A 21,510-nucleotide genomic window follows, 5' to 3' on the forward strand; every position below is an offset into this window, starting at 1 on the left:
TGGTATGTAATAATAGATGCAGATTAAATGATACTCACACGGCCTTGTGTGAGTAAATACACATCAAGGTGTCTTTAACTTGGATATTTTCTTTCTTCTTTTCAGGTCTTGATTTTCTTCCTGGTTTTCTTCAGCAGTCCTCAGCTCCCAGTGAGGATGTCCCCCTCGGAGTGAACAGATTTAAAAACAATTGTTAGAGGAAAAATATAGACGGGATTCTAAATCTGTTCACTCCGAGGGGGACATCCTCACTGGGAGCTGAGGACTGCTGAAGAAAACCAGGAAAAAAATTAAGACCTGAAAAGAAGAAAGAAAATGTCCAAGTTAAAGACACCTTGATGTGTATTTACTCACACAAGGCCGTGTGAGTATCATTTAATCTGTATCTATTATTACATACCAGACCTTCATTACCCTTATAGGTCACCATGTGTGAAGACCTCATCAGATAAAAAGATACCTTCCCCTAGGATTGCACTCACACTTGCCCGTGTGAGTGCTTGCAGCATTTGCTGCTTTTGTATATTTTTTGGGGTTTAAAGCATTGGATATCATAAAATACCGTCTGTATTTTCCTCTAACAATTGTTTTTAAATCTGTTCACTCCGAGGGGGACATCCTCACTGGGAGTTGAGGACTGCTGAAGAAATCCAGGAAGAAAACCAAGTCCTGAAAAGAAGAAAGAAACCAACCAAGGGAACATAAAGACAAGAAAACAGCAACGAAACCTTGCTGTGAGAGCATTTACACAAGGCCGTGTAAGTGATTTTATATATCTTTCAAGCACACCCACCAATATCTATTTAGATACCATACATACCCCAAATTCTTCAACCTGTGCTCCCCCTTTTTTCTCTATATCCCTGTACAAATAAGGATCCTGGATAAGGATTCTATTGGGGTCAGAGCCATAGGACGAGAAGACGAACCTGAGGGGACCTTTGTTTATAAGGTTGTAACACTCATTGCTATATTTCCCGTTTTAGAATATCACCAGGGAGCGCCCGGGTTTTTCCTTGTTCCATAGTATCACTTCATTGCCTGTGTGTGTGTGGGGAAGATTTCTGTTAACAGTATGAACAGCAAACCAAGCCCTACAAAGGTTGAGATTGATGTTATTGAACATATAGCCCCCCCAAAAAAATATTAATTTGTTTTTGGGGGTGACGGGGTTCTGACCCAGGATAAATTGCTCATGCCAAGTCTTAGAATACTGCAATATAGTAAGCCACCTCATAGATAAAAAAAGGTAGTTATTTTATAAATTAAAAAATTGATTAAATATGAAAAAAATGCATTACATAATGTTTTCTTAAAATCCCACAATTATTCTGCCCTTCTTGAGAAAAACAAAAGATATGAATTTTTTTACGGACTTGAAATTCATATTGGCAGTGAAGTCATTCTAGACAAATCACAATACCAGATTTATCAGCCATGCACATGCGTGTGAAACCAGGAAAAGCACTTTTGCAGCCAAGAGCCAAAGCCTGAAATATTGTGTCTTTGTGTGGAAATGCCCGGGGGAGGTGTTTATAATGAGTCAAAAGCCTTTTGCTTGACTTTGAGAGGGGCGTGGGTGGGAAGGTGCAACTCATTGGTCTGTCTTGGTCTAATAGTGGGATGAGCGTGAAGGATTAGAAAGAAACTGTTTGAACTGTTTTAAAATGTAATAAAAGTTATCACTCCCAGAGACCATGCTTGTGCGTGTGTAATATTTCCATAAACAGTATGAAAAGCAGACAAAGCCTATCAAAAGTTGAAGGCATTGAATAGAATACCCCCCCCCCCCCCCCCAATTTTTATTTTTTAAATAATATTTTTTTATTTTTGGGGTTTCTTACCCAAATAAATTACACATGCAATGTCTAATTATACAGCAAAATGCAACATCATTGAGAAAATAAAAATGTTGAGATTTTACCAATGTAAAAATTGATTAAATATGAAAACAATGCATCACATACAGTAAGGTTTTGGTTAAAGCTCACAATTATTCTCTCCTTCTCAAGAAAAAAAAATGTTACTTTAAAAAAAAAAAATCCTAAGTCCGATTGGCAGTGAAGGCTCTCTACACTAGTTCACAATGCGCATGCGTGTGGATCCCTTCAATAGAAAACCATAGTATCAAATAATTATTTTGATAAGTCAGTGTACCATTGTTTCTGAAGGCATTATACAGTACACCCCATTATCCAGGACGTGGAATAAAAGCAAGAAACATCCCGGTGCGAAATTTTATTACAGGTTATGACACGTAATTGAATCGATCACATACTCTACAGTGCATAGTGTGTTGTCCAAAATAATAGCGTGGCAAAGTTTTAAAATAGTGATGCTGGTACTACAGATGCAGCCACCAGTATTAGAACTCTTGCCTGGGAAATTCTGGCGCAGTCTCACAGTAAATGCCTCAACATTGCCTCAACATTTCCGTGAGATTCTTAATGGCCCCTCGGATTAACACAGCAGAGGTCCCTGGAGTCCCATTCAGTTTGAATGGGACTGCAGGGACCCCCCACTGTGTTAATCCGATGGACCACATCAAGTGAGGTAATTTCCCATTCTTGTTCTCTGATCATCTTTGGGGATAGAAATAGGGATCTTTGATTGGGGACTAGCCCATAATAGATATGAAAGGCTACCATCAGGGTCACAACAGCTTTCATGGGGCCCAGGGCTAGTCTCCACCTGGGTGCCCCTCCCTGACAAGTCCTTCCTTCTCTCTCTCACTGTAACACTGCCCACTCTCTATCACTTCCCATCCATGTCTGTCACTCCCTCCATCTTTCTCACCCCTTCTCTCTCATTCCTCTCTCTTTCTCACTCTCCCATTCTCCCTCTCTCTCATTCTCCCTCTCTCATGCCCCAACCTACCTCTCTCTCATTCCTTCCCCTTTCTCACTCTCCTATCTCTTTCTTACTCCCCCCTCTCACTCTCACTCCCCCTCTATTTCTTCTAACTTCTCTCTCTCTACCCCTTCTATTTTTCTCTACTTCTCTCTCTCTCTCTCTACCCTCTCTATCTCTCACACAATCTCTTTGTCCTGTTGATGCTTTAATTGATTAACTTTATGTAAAGGGACACCAAATTACATTAATAAAGAAGAATTGAGAGGAGGTGGTAGAGTCGATTGATGGATCTCCATTAAAGTCTGGACCCATTTCTATGCAAACAATTCCACTTCTCTTGGACTCCCGTGATCACAAGGAGAACATTTCTTTGGATGTAATCGCAGACCCTAAAGTTCATGTTATGTTTATCAAGCAATTCCATGCCTGCTACCCCTTAAAACCTTCCTGTGCTGTGCCCCATAAAGGGGGGGGGGGAATACTGTCAGGACCCATGTATCGGGACTGCTTCCAACTATGCATCTCTTCAGCACTCAGTTGTGCTGATTACACAGAAGACCACCTTGGCTATAAAAAGCCCCCCCCGCTCATAAACTCATAGCTTTACAACAGCTTTGCTGCTGGAGTGAGGTTTGTTGCTCCCTTGCCGGATTACCTTCCACTTCATTTCCTCGGACATCCTGGTTCCTGATCCCAGCTTGCCTCTGACGTCCTTCTGCTTCATCCAATTAACTCTTTGCCTGCCGCCAGCCTTTAACGCTCCCTTAAATCCTTTTAGAATACTGAGTTGTCAGTGAGTATTACATGACCAGGGAGGTTCCAGGTGGTTCCCCTCTCCCCCCCGCTTTGTACCCACATGTAACGTACAAATAAAGACAGGAAACGGGAACTGGAGGCAAAATGGCCGCGGCTATTTATTTATACAGAAAACCTAATGGGATAAATTCACTCCCTGCCAGAGTGCTCCTTTGACAGGAAGGGGAGGGGACGGTCAGCCGGCCCTCGAACCGCTGACCTCGTGTCCCCTACGCGAGCGGGCTCTCGAGGTCAGATAACTGACCTTGCCCACTCGTACTCCCCCCGGGCTCAAACGGCCCAGCTCCCAGTCTGGCAAGAACAAGCATATACCCCCGAAGAGTCGCCATCGACGGGCCTATTTAACCCCCTTAAACTAGGACCATACTGCCAACCCTGCCAGAACCTTCTCAAAGCCCTCCCGCAAACTTAAATAAGTCTATTCCGCCTGGCATGCCTAGCAGCGGGACCCATGCTCCTCTACCAGCCCAGCCTGTCCTTACCATTCCACCTGGGGCTGCCAATCGCGCCTGGAGCAGTAGTTACTCAACTTGCCATGCTTTTTAAAGATGCCCTGAGAATCGCTTTCTCCGCTGCACTATCCCTCACCCGGTCCTGGACCTGCACCACCTCTGGAGCCGCAGGCCGCCTCTGCCCAGCGCTATCTGGGATTTCTCCCCCTGCTTGATCCTTGCCCGCTGCGCATTGCGAGCTGCCCATTCCCCCTGTGAAGCTAACCGACCTGCAAACGCGCTTATCCTGTCTCACAGCTGGCCTTTTTTTACTGCTGCAGGCTTCTTACCCACCCTCAGCGACCCCTGGGGAATCGACCCTGGCAGTGGACTGGGCCACGCCTCTTCCCTTGCTCGCTCAGTGTCGAACCCTGCAAACCTTGACGCCTTGCCATATCTCCTCGATGTCGCCCTAAACGCGACTCCTTACCCTTACCAGATACGCCATATGCCATACCTTCCACAGCGTGTCCCCCTCAACCGCCTGTCCCCCTCAACAGGGCTGTCCCACCGTCTGTGCAGCGCGTGATGCTGCCGGGTGGGTCAGCTACCGTGCCTATGACCCCGGCCGTGGCTGCAGAATTGAAAGACACCGGGGTCAGGCTGATGGCTGTAGGTACTGGGATGGAATCCACGGTGCCAGTGACCCCGGCCGTGGTTAAGAGACACCAGGGTCAGGATGGAGGCTGCTGGAATGGGATCTGGTGCCACCGTCGTCCCCCACCGATATGCCCCCCATGCTGCCGCAACTAACGCTGCGCCTGCCTCCCATGCTCCTGTCGTTGCCCCTGCGCCGAAGGAGACTAGCGCCTGCGGCTCCAAAGCTTTCAGCATGCCTACCAATGCTGCCGTGCAAAATTGCCTTCCCTGCTGCGCCATATGCCACTAGTATAGAGCCAGAGCAGACCCTGGTGTTGCCCTCCTTACCCCGCCATCTGGGATTTCTGCTGCCAACCCAATTCCCAACTGCCGTAGGTTCCTTACCAGCACTTGGCATCTGGGGCTTTCAGCTGCTGCTATGTCCGTCGAGTAAAGCATTGGCGCCGCCCGCGGTTGCGGGTGGCCGTCCTGGTCGTCTCAACCCTGTCGATTCTGCAGGCGATCTCCTTACAGTGACACCGCCCGCATCGGCAGCGGGCGGCCGTTGGCATGCCGTGACACCCTGTCCCGCGTCACAGTGGCAGGAGGCCTCCCCCTCACCACTGGTGCCCGACCTCCGCGCCGAACCGCCTTGTCCTGCATTACAGTGGCCGTAGGCCTCCCCATCGCTGCTGGGGCCGACATACCCACCATGATGCCCTGCCTTCCGGCCCGTGGCCGAAGGCTGCCGCCCTGCGCGAGGCTTCTGACTCCCGTCTGATCCTTAACCTGCATCACCGTGGCCGTAGGCCTTCCTTTTACTGCTAGGGCCCAACCTACCCACAGCGACGCCCTGCCTAGCAGCCCGTGGCTGCCTTGTGGCCTGTGGACGAAGGCTGCCGCCCTGCGCGCGGCTCCTAACTCCCGCATTGCGCTGCCACACCCAGCGCTGAGATGCCCCCTTCCCACGGGGAGCGACCCTGGCGCCTGACTCCTGCTCAGCACGTGACCTGTGGAGAAACCACCACGGCCTTGTCTGCCACCATGCGCCGGCCTGCTTGAAACAATGCACGCAGCCGCCGTTCCAACCATGCCTCGTTAAGGTTATCGCCTCGCCGCGGAAGATACCCACTGAACTGAGCGTGCCCCGGACCTTAACTATCCAACTACGCTGCGATGTGTGCTTTCCGAGACTGATCTAAATGGCGCGCTAAGCTAGGGCAACTATGCTGACCACCAGAGCCGCCATAACTCCAAGAGGGGAAAACAAAGAACACCGCTGAAATAAGCCATGCAGCCATCAACAGAGCGCTGACCTGTTCCGCGCTTGAAGATCACACCTCTTCTCGAGCCTTCGCTAGCAAGAACCTTCAAGCGCACCCTTAAACCGGCCTCCCCCGCCACCATACCTGGCCAAGGGACCATAACGTAGGTGGGGGTCACCTTTCACCATATCATGGGATGAGGTAATGCCTCTGATTGACTCAAAGTGTCTTGAGGTGTGTACACCGTCCTGTGAGTCACCAGCACCTCACACCATCTGTGCTGTTTAACCTTGCTCTCAAGGCAGCACCACTATTAGACAGCTTAAATAACCAACGGTCACATTAACAGAACTCCTGCAGAACTATTCAAAGGAAATGCAGTGCAAATTGCTGCTAAACCAATTTTAAAGAGTATGTCACCTGGCTGAACAGGGGTAGACAAGATCAGCTCATACTGTATCAATAAGCCTTCCTCTACCCTGCGTTCAAACCAATTTGCCACCAACATGTGGCACAACTATAATCGTACCTCTGTCCCCATTGCCATGAAAACCCCATCTACTATAAACAGCCCAACTATTAAAACAGCTTACCTATTAACACTGATTAATATTACGCACGGTTCAACATACCCTATATACCACTACCCGTGCACGGTTCAACATACTCTCTATACATCTACCCGTGCCCATACACATGTATCCACCTTCATATGCCCCTACCCATGTATACACCTACATGTGCCCCTACCCATGTATACACCTACATGTGCCCCTACCCATGTATATGCCTACACACCTGGATACATCCCCACGCACATGTCTACATGCCCAAGCACATCCCCACGTGCCCAAACGCACGCACCCGCACGTGCCCGTATACCAGCGCCCGCATCTACGCGTGTTCACACGCACACCTCTACGTGTGCCCGCACGCATCTACGCGCGCCCATACGCCCGCGTGCATTTACGCGCGCCCATACGCCCGCGCGCATCTACGCGTGCCCATACACACACACGCGCGCATATACGTGTGCCATATACACACACGCGCATCTACGTGTGCCCATACACACACGCGCGCATCTACGTGTGCCCATACACACGCGCGCATCTACGTATGCCCCTACACACGCGCGCGCATCTACGTGTGCCCATACACACGCGCGCATCTACTTGTGCCCATACACAAGTTCGCATCTACGTGTGCCCATACACACGCACGCATCTACGTGTGCCTCATCACCCGCGCGCACCTGCGTGTGCCCACACGCTCGCACCTACATGTGCCAATACACACACGCGCATCTACATGTGCCAATACACACGCGCGCATCTACATGTGCCCATACACACGCGCGCATCTACATGTGCCCATACACACGCGCGCATCTATGTGTGCCCATACACACGTGCATCTATGTATGCCCATACACACGCTCGCGCATCTGCGTGTGCGTGTGCCCCATCACAAGCGTGCATTTCTATGTGCCCCTACACACGCGCGCATCTGCGTGTGCCCCTACACACGCGCGCATCTGCGTGTGCCCCTACACACGCGTGCATCTGCGTGTGCCCATACACACGCGTACACCTGCGTGCCCATACACACGCACACCCCTGTGTGTGCCCATACACCTGCGCATCTACGTGTGCCAAAACACATACGCACATCTACATGTGCCTATACACACCCGCACACGTCAACGTGTGCCCATACACACCCGCACACATCTACGTGTGCAACTACACACACGTACACCTCTACGTGTGCCCCTACACACCCGCAAACCTCTACGTGTGCCCCTACACACATATACATCCACATGTGCCTACATACATACATCCATCTACCTGTGCCCACACATCTATCCACCCACACATGCGCCTCCGCACGCACGCATCCACATACGCCCATCTACATGAATTAATTGGGGAATTCGGATAAAAGTAACCAAGCATAAATGCTAAACATTGTGATTCCCATTAACAAGTAACTATCATCTAATATTTACTACAGTATATTTATATACCCTATTTCCTCGATTGTAAGACGCCATCAATTCTAAGACGCACCCTTGATTTAATAAAAAAAATTGGGGTAAAAAGATCTCACTGTATTAAATGTGCAAAATTTTTTGTTTATTTTTTTTAACTAGCAGTGTCACATGACACTTCAATAACTAATGGGGAGAGAGAGGCAGACACAGAATGGGGAGCGACAGGCAGAATGGGGGGAGAGAGAATGGGAGGGAAGGGGGGGAAGAGAATGGGGGGGAAGGAAAGAGAATGGGGGGGGAAGGAAAGAGAATGGGGGGGGGAGGAAAGAGAATGGGGGGGGGAGGAAGAGAATGGGGGGGGAGGAAAGAGAATGGGGGGGGGGAAAGAGAATGGGGGGGGAGGAAAGAGAATGGGGAGGGGAGGAAAGAGAATGGGGGGGGAGGAAAGAGAATGGGGGGGAGGAAAGGGAATGGGGGGAGGAAAGAGAATGGGGGGGAGGAAAGAGAATGGGGGGGAGGAAAGAGAATGGGTGGGAAGGAAAGAGAATGTGGGGAGGAAAGAGAATGGGGGGGAGGAAAGAGAAGAATGGGGAGGAAAGAGAATGGGGGGGGGAGGAAAGAGAATTGGGGGGAGGAAAGAGAATGGGGGGGATGAGAATGGGGTGGGGGGAAAGAGAATGGGGGGGAGGAAAGAGAATGGGGGGAGGAAAGAGAATGGGGGGGACGAAAAAGAATGGGGGGGAGAGAAGAGAATGGGGGGAGGAAAGAGAATGGGGGGGAGGAAAGAGAATGGGGGGGGAGGAAAGAGAATGGGGGGGGAGGAAAGAGAATGGGGGGGAGGAAAGAGAATGGAGGGGAGGAAAGAGAATGGGGGGAGGAAAGAGAATGGGGGGGAAGAGAATGGGAGGGAAGAGAATGGGGGGAGAAAGAGAATGGGGGGGAAAGAGAATGGGGGGGAAAGAGAATGGGGGGGAAGAGAATGGGGGGGAAGAGAATTGGGGGGGGGGAAGAGAATTGGGGGGGGAAAGAGAATTGGGGGGGGGAGAGAATGGGGGGGGGTAGAGAATGGGGGGGGGAGAACACACAGACCAGAGAGAGAGAGAGACAGATATGGCAGTGGCAGTGTAGGGGGGGTTGGTATTTACATTTAGTGGCCCCTTTTTATGATGTTACCAATTACCTTTTTATTCCTGTACTCATTGCTTTCCTTAAAGTAAAAAGAACATGTTCTTACAAACTCCTCTCTTTCTTTTGATAGCAGAGAGACAGACACAGACACAGAGAGAGACACACACAGAGACACATACACACACTCAGACAGAGAGAGACACAGAGAGTGACACACAGACAGAGAGAGAGAGAGACATACAGAGACACACACAGACAGACACACACACACACACACAGACAGACACACACACACACACACACACACACACACACACACACACACAGAGAGAGAGAGAGAGAGAGACACACACACACACACACACAGACATAGAGTGACAAACACATACACACACACAGAGACAAACACATACAGAAACACATCCAGAGACACAGAGAGACACAGCTACCTCTGCACTTCCTGCATTTCACACGGGGATTCAGGGCAATGTTGATGTGCCCTGACAGGCATTACCGATCTCTGTGCACCTCATGGGAAGGGAAGGGGAGGGGGGGGTGATCGCAGCCATGTGCTTTTCATGCACATTGTGAATATACCTGCCGGCATCTGCAGCAGCGCCCCCTAGCTGATTTTTTTTTTAATACATCGATTCTAGCTCTATTTTAGCAATGTGAAAATAGGAAAAAAAAGTGCGTCCTAGAATCGAGGAAATACGGTAGTTTATAATGTCACAAGATAAAGAGCTCTATTGACATCATATAATTCCCAATACAGCATATTCTGCACCGTATGAGACCATAGGCGGCTGGGGGGGGGGGGGGGAGAGGGGGGTACGTCGCCAGTCAGACCCCGCTCCCTCATATGGAAAGCTTGTGCCAGCCTTTCTGTCCCGATTTCACCATCCCCCCGCGCGGGCGGGCAATTGCTACCCACGCACAGGACAAATCCAGAAGGAAGCGGCCGCTGGGAGCAGAGTAAGGCACCCCCTTGCCGTCGCCCCGAGCGTGTCCCCCAGCTCCGAAACTTGACTTGCGGGGGCAGACCGTGAAGGGCCAACCTTGGCCGCCCTCCCCCTTCGGGCCGCAACCACTAAGAGCGGCTGCACTAGCATATACATGCATATATATCCACCTACCTATACATGCCTATATACACATACATACATACACACGCACGTGTAAACCCACAAACACCTAATCATCTGGCGGGCAGCAAAAGAGGACGTGCTGCCCGCCAGCCTGGCCTTAAGTAGGCCTTCTGGGAACCCTCCCCTGTGCCGGGGAGGGAGGTGTGGGGGCGGGCCAGCGAGGGGAAGGCCAGACCCCCCTGGTCATGAAGCCCCCTCGCCTATGGCTAGGGAGGCCGCTTTCTGTCAGTTACTGAGATACAATAAATTGACATTAGACTCTGACATACAGATGTAGCAAGACTTACTGTCTTCGATGCCTCTGCTATGTGTGGTCATGGTACCAAAGGTTTAACGCTGTGTGAGGTCCCATTCAGAAGCAGAAGCATGGAGCCACCGCAGCTTGATCGTGGCACATAGTGTCCCCGGCACCCAGCTGACATTGGCTTGTTAGTACGCTGCTCAGGGAACAGTAAGTCTTCCTACATCTATAATCTGTATGATGTAGTAATACATAATGGAATCTCTATATTGTGTAATATTTCTGTTTATTTTAAGCTATATTAGAATGCTTATTTCAATTAATGCTCTTTAAAAAAAAATCTCTATTGATCTAATGTGAGATATTTAATTGGATTGATATAATAACCATAACTAAATGTATTCTGTCTTTTTTATGCCAATATTGTTATACTCTAGAGCTGTGTCTATTACTCCTATCCTCCGTTTGTTTTGAATGTAGTTGCTAGGTTACCATGACTGATTTGCTGCTGCCTACTGTAGCAAAGCCACTGACACTGTAATGACATCATTACATCATGATCTAGGAGGTAGTGTTGCGTCACGCACTATGTGGATGAGTTGATTAACAGATTGTTATTTTACTACAGTATAAGAGAGGGTTTAGATGCCAGCCACGATTTTGGCCATTGTATTCGGAAACATCACTATTTTATCCTGTTGTTTTCTGCTGATGTCTGCAATAAAGTAAACTAATAAGGATCTGTGAGTGCTGTGGACATATCTCCTGCTACATATTTCATTTTAATAAGATTTTGCTTTTACAGTATGTTTAACAAAGTAGATTAGTAACCACTGTTTAAGAGTTTTATTTCACCGACTATTTGGAACATAGTCTTCAAATTCAATTATATAATTAATAAACGTAATGTTCAATACTTTCTGTACTGCCTGCACATTTTACAGTCAAGACTCAACTAAATTTTCCAGACTTTTCTGATTATTACATTATAGAGATAATAAACAACCCTCCATCGTATCAGAGATAACCTAAGCATCAAAGTACTTTTCAACTATTTAATACCATTTTACTAACCAGTTTTCTAATTATTATTTCACAACCAACTTTGGTAAATTAATTCTGGTAGCAAAAATAATGTAATTGGCATTAAAAATTAAAAGCTGTGTGGAAATGTAAATAATCAATAGACTATTTCCTCCAGTAAGATGAAAAATGTATAAATAAGTAAAAAAACAACAACTGTGCAGGTATTTTTTTATGCTGCTTTGCATCAAACCAAAGGTAGACATCTGACCACTGTGGTAAAATTACATTTAATTAATAGAAAATAAATGAATATATTATCAATAAACCACATTTATGTTTAAGTTTATGTCATTATACAAATAACTATATCAGAATATAAAATACTTAATACAATTAACACTGTTATCGAATATTACAGATTAAAACTGAAGTGTTCCTATCTTATCTTTAAGACTATTAAACTTGTACCCAATTAGATCTAATCATATTAAGAAATCATGGTTTAGAGCAGAACACAAGCCAGTGCCATACCAATAAAATCAAGGTTAGCTCCATTAAATTGTTTTTCTTACATGGATTAAATCACCAATATACTGTATCAAAATAATGTTTTTCAATGAACCAGTTCATGATCTGGGGTCCCATCCTATAACATGCAGGAATATAAAGCAATTCTAATTATGGCATGTTTCCATGCATTTAAATATACTTCACCTTTTATCTACCATTTCCAGTATTTCTTTGTAAAGAACTGAAAGGCTCAGGAACAAAAAAACTTGGATTCTGATTAAAACTTTTAAGGGTGGACTAAAGGACCATAATGTGTGCAGCTACGTAGGAGGAGAGAAGGGGGACATGATTGAAACTTGTATATATGTTAAGAGTTTCTAAAATGTTTAGGAGGGAAGTATATGGTAGTATTTAAAGGATCATATAACCTGCATACAAGCTTATAATGATTGACAATTTTTAGAGGTGTAGTTTGCGAATTTTGACAATATATTTCACAAAAACTTGTATTCCTTTGTTCGCAAACTTAAGCAAAAAATGGGCACATCATTACCGGTACTTCTGGTTTTTTTTAAGGAATTTGATTTATATATGGATAAATAATCTTTATTTGTACAGTATGTCACCAAATTGTTTCATACCACGTTAGAACTATTAACATGTTAAAACAATGCCCATACTTTATACTAACATTGTTTGTGGTTGACTGACAATTCTATGTATACTGTAACCCCCTTTTTATTTCTGCATCCATTCCCTATAAACCCTTTTATCAAAATCTTTTGGAAAAATATTAAATAAACAATTATAAAGAATTATAATATTTTATATTTAAGAAAAATAATCTACTTTACATAGTGGATAATGTTTGCCTGACAGCCAAATGAATCATATTTCAGATAGATAAACTCTTTAAACCAATATCCACTCATAATGAATATAGTCCGAACAGAATTCTAGTAGCCATCATAAAATACAAAAATCTTTTTACAAAAATAGTAGTTTTTGTGCAATAATTATTAATATTGTTAAGTCCCAAAGTCTCTTCAATTGTAGAGCAAGGCCCAATAAGGAAGTACTGTATATGGTTCTACAGATTTACCAGTCATTAATACTTCTGCTGGCGCATTCACAGAATCCATCAGCTGGAGCAGACACCACTGTAAAGAAATAAGTTACATGCAAAAAAGGAGCTAGACTAATGCACTATCACCTGTTACATCTGTAGTTGAGTGACTAGATTTTATTACATGCAAAATGCAGGAAGTTCTGAGTAGAGATCTGTGAACATTTCGCATAAGGTTGCAGACCATGCAAAATGTGCCCTTTTTTGAAGTTGCAGATGATTTGTAATGCATTCAATCAATGGGCATTGCAATTTTATCTAATATGCTAATTTGCCAAATTCTCTAAAATAGCTTGATTTTCTTGTGAAATTTTCAAAGGGTTAGATCCTCAGAAGTCTGTTAATCACTTAATGAGCTATTAACTTCAGCATATCCTCAGCAGTCAGTTAAAGTTAACACAAGAATTAATGCATTTTTATTTACATCGTGATTATACCTGGAATTAGGTGCTTCATGCACCTAATACAGGCATACCCCGGTTTAAGGACACTCACTTTAAGTACACTCGCGAGTAAGTACATATCGCTCAATTGGAAAACGCCAGCTCACGCATGCGCCTGTCAGCACGTCCTGAACAGCAATACTGGCTCCCTACTTGTACCGAAGCTATACACAAGCGGGGAGACTATAGAGCCTGTTAGAAATGTGTTATTTACATCAGTTTTGCACGTATATGATGATTGCAGTACAGTACATGCATCGATAAGTGGGGAAAAGGTAGTGCTTAACTTTAAGTACATTTTCGCTTTACATACATGCTCCAGTCCCATTGCGTACGTTAATGCGGGGTATGCCTGTACCAGGTAGCAGAAAGTAATTTTGTCTTGAGCAGTGTATTGAAGTGGGCCACTTTAGCTTCCTATATTGCCTTAGCACTGAACAGCAAGAAGCCAAAGTGAATACCATGATCTAGGCCAAACTATTTAGTCAAGACCTGTGTATTAACAGCTTGGAAGCCATAGTGGCCATTAGGGCATATATTATGCATACGTTCATGACCACTAAGCTAACCAAGGGACTAATACAAATACCCTAACTACTCTATTAGCCATTGTTTGTCAAAGCAGTTCAACGAAATCACAGAAGGGCAGACGTTACATGGTACACCAACCAATCCGGTTGGTTGATATTCCATGTGACGTCTGGCCTTCTGTTATGTCACAGGCCTTATATAAGTCTTGTGTAGTGAAGCGTGCAGCGCACAGCACGCTTCACTACATTGGATCTCTCCTCACTGGATTCAGCAGCACGCCCAAGGAGAGAGGGACTGGAGGAACCAGTGTGAGTACGTTTGCCTGGGGCCATCCCAATGAGGTAAGGGGGGGTGTTTTTATGCATTTACCCCCTGCCTTCAGGGTAATTGGAGCCCTTTTCACAGGTTTCTATCACTTTAATTGCAATTCCCAGTGCCCTCTTGTCCTTTTATTATTAATGTGAGGTCATGTGCTTGAGCATCATTTCTCTCCACTTATATAAGTCTTGGACATCTCAGAATACTGGTTCACGAAGAGCCCAGATCCTGGGCCTGAAGAAAGAATAAGAGAAAGAAGCCAGCTTTGAAGATAAGAAGAAAAAAAGAAAAGAACTGAGGATCGATGGCTTCTGGTCAAATTGAGGATTCAACGTCGGACACCATCGATACATTTTTATTACAAATAGGCCATTGGGACAATATTTATTTTTCACTTAGTTTTTTGGGGGGGCATTGGGCCATGGCTTAATTTTATGGGAGGTTTGAGGGGGGCCGAGGAGGGATTGGATTTTTTTATATGTTTTATGGTTGGGCATCTGCCCATTATTGGGTTGTCTCTGGCGGGCTTCCGTCCTGAAAATGAGGAGGATGACCTTTATCCCAGTATGGGAAAGTAATCCAATTGTTTTTAATGGTTAATATGTATTGCCAACATCGCTATCTAGGCCCCTATTGACGGCTAAGTTAACCACAGTGACAATCAATGGATTAAAATTATTGTTGCCCTTTTAAATTTGCAGTTGATTCATAATGGGGGAAGGGAGTTAACCCCTTGTATACCACAGCAGTTGAACCACTTTGACATACAATGGTGGTAGGACTGTTAGGGTATTTGTATTAACCTCTTGGTTACCTTATTTGCCATGAAGGGATGCATATTGCATGCACTTATGTCCACTATGGAAGCATATGAGTAGCTCCATAGCTGATAATTAACCCCTCATACATTAACCTTGGCCCCTTGCAGACGCACTTACCAGAATGCCCTCCTACTGTCTCTGTACGTTCTTCCTAACAACAAATTAGATTGTAAACTCTTCGGAGCAGGGACTCCTTTTCCTAAATGTTACTTTTATGTCTGAAGCTCTTCTCCCCTTTATGTGTTATATATATATATATAATTTGTTATTTATATGATTGTCACGTATATACTGCTGTGAAGCGCTATCTATATTAATGGCACTATATAAATAAAGATATACAATACAATACAATACAACACTATGGCTTCAATGAGGTTGATAAACAAATTGGGAAGGCAGATGCCAGGTATATATTGCATTGCATATGGCTAATGCGTTACAACTAGTTAGAGCTGGAACTGTCTTATCCCAACTTTATTATAATAGGGAAAGGGGAAGAAGCGGGAAGGAGACAGCTGCATCAGCCTAACAGTAATTGAATAAGTGATGATATACTGTGGTGCAAATAGGGATATATGAACTTACCAGATATTGTGTGAGGCTCTAACTTGATGCGGTCTTTGAACGCGCCTCAAGGCTTAAATACACATTTTTCGTGTGCCTTTAAATAGAGGGATTGCAGACACTAACGCCTGAGTACCCAATATTAGGCACACATAATGATTTATACATTGTTTGATAGCATACACGTAACAAATTAAGCGACATCTAAACTACTTATACAGTGGTTTCAGCTGGAACAAGCATACTGGAAGTGATCAAAAATTATAAATAAAGTAAGTAACACTTGAATTGCTAAAAACTGGTCACCAGAGAAACAACACTCTCTTCTCATTAAATAATAAATATACAAAAGGATGAGGAAGAATTTACGACTGCTGGCATGTAGTACTGTTCACACATTTTGTTTACAGTATAACTAAGAAATCATTCACGATACCAAGTAGCAGTCAACCTATGTAGTCATAGTTGTCAATTAAGTTTTTCCATGAAGTGACTAGGAGGCAATATTCTCAACATTTAAATCTTAATAACTCCAAGTCTGTTACTAAAGGGGTAATATTCCTTTGTTGTATATCTTTAAACATCATAGGATATGCATTTTAAATATAACAGGACACTTTAGAGATTTTAGTAGTTAAATTAGTATCGCAATATGCTTTAAAGGAGGCTGTAACTTGATGCGGTCACTGAACCGCGCCTCAAAGCTTAAAAACAAATTTAAGTGTGCCTATAATCAGAGGGTCATTAAGTAATAATCCCCTCATGAAGCATCAAAGATCATAAATGCTATCACTTTATGAATGTAATGTCATAAGATAAATATTGAAATGTGAAATGCCATCAAATTCTAAGGTACTTTACAAGCTCATGACCCCATGACACTAGAAGGTCAAGTTGTGGTAATGTCACCCACAACTTAGCATATTTTTTATATTCAATTCTATGTACAATTTACCGTCCAAATATGGCTCTTTTACTCTATAGTGAATTTTTGCACAGAGATAGAATTTATCTTTTCTGGGTTTAAGTAAATAAGTATTAACATCACAAACTGGTATAATCAAGATGATAAAAATTGAGCCAATATTTACTTTTCAAGGAAATTAAATTGCATTATCAATATCCAATTGGAAATAACTATGTGGATGGTCTAGTAAACGATATAAATAATTGTTCAAATAAGCATTCCAATATATGCTTTTTTTTTATATATATGTATGTGATCTAAAGGATTGGTCATAGAAATTAACACCAAACCCTTCTGTACAAAACTATTTTAGATGATTCACTATTAAAAGGGTTTTAATTTTGCTAATTTTCACATTACTAATTGCTGTGAGTGCATTCATTAGGGAACTTTTCTGTTTGTTTTGCTATTATCCTAACTTTAGCTGGCTAATGACACTTTAGCCATATGCACACGAGGGACCTAATGGCTGTTGTTTTATCATACAGTATATTAAGCTTTATAGATACCCGTTAAGCTCAGGGAACCTAATGGACATAACCTATTTAGGTAACGTCACATTAGTACCCAGGTTTAACAGAGCTTTAAGTATCTACCGCTAATATTGCTAGATTAGCTAAGTGCTGAGACTTTAAATACTATAGGACACACACACCATGTTTTGCTCACTATCATAGGTTGCTCATAGGTTTTTCATCTTATCAATATTTGGCAGCACTGTAAGTCAGCATTAGACTACAGACCTGTGAACTGTAGTCTGGTCCGCTACCATGTACTTTCCCAGTGGAATAAGGACTGAGGAGCTGAGTTTACATTAACAGAGCAAAGTAATATTATTCACTTCAATCAAGTTACCACACGGTTATTGAGGAAACATACATTCAAACAGTGTTCCTCAACTTAATTCCTGCTCCAGAGTCCAGGACTGTCGCTTTGGAACGCAGTGCCGAGGTCCAGCACTTCCGCGTATGCGCGCGCACCATAGCAGACACTGCTGGTTTGGAACATAACATTGAGCACCTGTTCCTTCCCTCGCGCAATCTTACACAAGTGAATACTGTACAGCCGATATACAGAGCTGCACGTGGAGGTGGAGACACAGCGGGGAGCTCCGTTCGAATGGCGGTTCACACAGCTGGGGTACCGTCTTTCACCGGTGGAGACTTCAGCCCCTGGGTGTGGATACTATCCGTGGAGAAATTACTTGCTGTGCCTGTGTTTATCTGGCTGTGTATGTCACATATTTGTATATTAAATTAGTCATTTTTAATTGGCTTACTACAGGTTTTTTTAGAGATAGTATATGTTTGTATGCTTCATGTTGTCTGTTTGTAAGTCTTATTTGTTTTATCAGCAGTCACCTGGGTCTGTAAGTGTTGTACACGTGTGTATTTGTTTAAACACATAATTTTATAGATGTTATGGTTTTTAATATCCTATCCAGTTATACAATATGATTGGTTTCTGGTTTTCTTTTCACATGTCATGAGACAACCATCAAGAATCATCAGAGGATTTCTAGTTCAACGGGACTGGTTCTTGCTATATGGTCTGGATTTTCACTACAATATTGACTTTTTAGGCGCCGGTTTATTTTTTGTTAATTCTGTGTGTGTATAGTTGTATCTATTCATTGTTCCTGGCAGCCTTCCTATTAGTTTAGGCACTTTGGCTATTATAGGTAGAGTTTATAGCACACTACTATTTATTTAAGCATTAGCGCTGTAGCACACACACTTTTTTTGCAAATAAATTAATAGATAAATAAGCTGATCAAAAGCTATAAATAATTGCATTTTATAGTTATATTGAGCTAAATGAATATCATGTTAACGTTTGCATGGGAAACAATTTACGGGACATGCTGACAAACACTTTTATTTGCAACATCATTTTTATATTCTCAATACTCTTTCACAGCTAATCCTGAATCCATTAGTAGTGCAATAAAACAACTAAACTGAAAAGAAAGCAATAATGTGATCATATTCCAACATGTTTATTTAGTCTTGTTCCTTAATGACAATAGACCTTTGTACCTGGTATTACCAGGAACCATGCAACTTCACCTGCCAATATTTTCTACCAATGAGAGAATTCGTTATTTTGATACAAATCAGGTAAATGTAACTATTGTGGTTATGGGTATTGTGTACCAAGAAATATGTTTTTTCATCTAGAGTGTGGTCCCTTAAGTTGTGATTGTTGATAAACAGACAATTGTGGGGTCGCTTGTTATTAACAGGAGGTATCATTTTTACCTACAGTAGCACATGAAGACAAATGGAGTCAGCATTCTACCATAACCAATATTTCAAAAGCACATTAGTCTATATATCTTCCCAATGGTTTGCAAATTGACTGCAATCTTTTCCATAATACAACTGCAGATGAATAGTCAGAAATAGATCGCTTAGTTAATGATTCACTAAACTATGTTAAATCAGGGCACATAACGTGACATTACCTAAAACAGAAATGGACTGTATATTCCCTGAGTTAACATCATATTTACTAAGACAATTATGTGCAAAAATGACAGCCATAATTTAGCTCATTAGCATAGGCTTAATGTCACGTTATTGCTACAATAACATCAAATAATTATCTTCAGCCCTTGTCAATCCTCTGCTGGTTGAAAAACTCACTAATGATCGTCCATTTACTGCGGTTGCAATCCTTTCTCTATGTTACTCAGCCAAATTTTATGATTTCCTCCTCCCATCTTACTTTTGTTCATTGTCTTTTTTTTTACCTTGGAATCCAATCACATACCATATTTTTTCATCGATCATAATTCTTCTTGCGATATGTCCGGTACTAACGTGTGTACTGTATGTGTCAATGGTAACCTCTGAGACAAAAGGCAGTGGTTCAGTAAGTTTTGATATGAAGAATGGATCAGAAGACTTAAGCTGTTGGTAGTATTCTGTTTCTTTGGACAAAAAAGACAGCGGTCCATGAGTAGGGTCCCATGAAGATTCAGATTTTATATAGTCATAGGAAGACTCAGATGACATTACAGGCATCGTTAATTCCAAGGCCAAGACTTTCTACTAAGCTTATTGTAAAAACATAGATACCAGTTCATGATGAGTGAATGAATACTTGAACATGCAGAGTAGCAGCAAATATGGGGACTCAGGCACAAGCTGTATAAGCCCGTCAGAAGGTCAATCGCTGGATGCGAATCTCTCCGTTGGAGTTTCTGAGTACGCAGCTATTTTCACATCCCTGTAGCGTCTTTGTTGCTGACACTGTCTAACATTTGACTGGAGCACAATCGCATATTACTTCAAATGTCCATAATTCTTGCTTTGTTTTTGAATTTGCCAAATTGACTGATGAATGCAGGCTGCTTTAGTCTTGCAATAAAGTGGACAATCTTTCATCCCTTTGTAAGCAGCCTGTATTATGACAGTTGTGGAGCATTTATGGCAATAGTTTTCTCTCTCCATTCTTCCATGGAAACAAGCTCTGTAGTATTTCTGAAGTGTCAGAACGTGTTTCTTCTTCTTTTCAGAGTCTGCTCTTATCTGAGAAAGTTCTAACTAAAGACACAGGGATTTGCTCTTTTCCTACTCCAAAGCACATTCTGCTTCATCCGGTGCACCTGCACTTCTGAATGTTATTGTTCCACTTGTTTAATTACTTTTTTACATCTTTCTCTGTAAATTGAGAACCTCTTTTCTTTTTCTTTCTCCTCCTCTTTACCTTGGAAAATGTTGATGCATCAGCAGTACTGAGCTCACACTTATTGCCCGAAACTTCTGCATTTTCCCGTGCCCACCACGTAGAGAATCAACAATGGGTACATCAGATGCTACATGAAAATCCAAGAGAGGTGTGCTTGTCTTTGAAGTGGGTGCAAGAAAATAAGCCATTGTTATAACAGGCACTACAGAAGAATCAGTGAAATGTGTTCTTGTCTTTTAAATAGGAGCATTAGAGCCAGCAGTGGTTATACCAGGCACTGCAGAGGATTCAAGTAAAGGTAATCTTATCTCTGAAGTGTGAGCCTGCGAAACAACAAAGGTCATAGGCACTATAGGAGAATTAGTGAAAGGTGACCTCGTCTTAAAAGTGAGCACCGGAAAATCATCAATTGTGATAACAGACACTGCAGGGTGATCAGAGAAAAGGGAGCTGGTCTTTGACATGATTACCTTAGAATCAGCAATAGGTACTGTAAATCAAGCATTGCTGAGAAATTAGTGGAAGGTGAACTTGGCTTTAAAGAGGCAGCTTTGGAATCACTAATAAAGTAAAATAGGTATATCAAACACTGCTGGGGGATCAGAAAGGGTGAACTTGTATTTAAAGCAGAAACCTTCGAATAATAGGGACATCAAACACTACAGGGAAAGGGGACTTGTCTTCAAAGCAGGGGCCTTAATATCAGCAATAGGTATATTAGTCCTTGCAGAGAAATTAGTGTAAGGGGAACTTGCCTTTAAAGCAACAGTTTTAAAATTAATCTTAGGGGGATCACATATTAAAGTGAAAAAAAGTGGGAGGTGATTTGGTCTTTGAAGTGGGTACCATGGAAACACCTTTGGGTATTCTTAGAAGGGGATTGCTGTTCCTCCCAGTTCTCCTTTAGGCAGACTAGGATACCCTGGAGTCAGTGGCCATATACTGTAGGAGTTCAAAATGGGAGAATCCCATGGAAACTTGTGGA

The 21,510-nt window shown here is 43.3% G+C and overlaps 1 protein-coding gene across 3 annotated transcripts in view; it reads right to left on the reverse strand.

Moving 5' to 3' along the window:
* HNF4G (hepatocyte nuclear factor 4 gamma) overlaps positions 1-21,510 on the reverse strand; it is a 143,127-nt gene that overhangs the window by 67,740 nt on the left and 53,877 nt on the right. Inside the window, exon 1 of one of the 3 annotated variants that reach the window (XM_075583187.1) lies at positions 17,709-17,728. The exons of the other annotated variants lie outside the window; for them this stretch is intronic. The gene's annotated coding sequence lies outside the window, so the exon portion shown is untranslated. Of the gene's footprint in view, positions 1-17,708; positions 17,729-21,510 lie in introns of those variants that run through there. 3 annotated transcript variants of the gene reach the window in all.

This window comes from Ascaphus truei, chromosome 2 (assembly GCF_040206685.1).
Source record: "Ascaphus truei isolate aAscTru1 chromosome 2, aAscTru1.hap1, whole genome shotgun sequence".
Taxonomy (NCBI): Eukaryota; Metazoa; Chordata; class Amphibia; order Anura; family Ascaphidae; genus Ascaphus; species Ascaphus truei.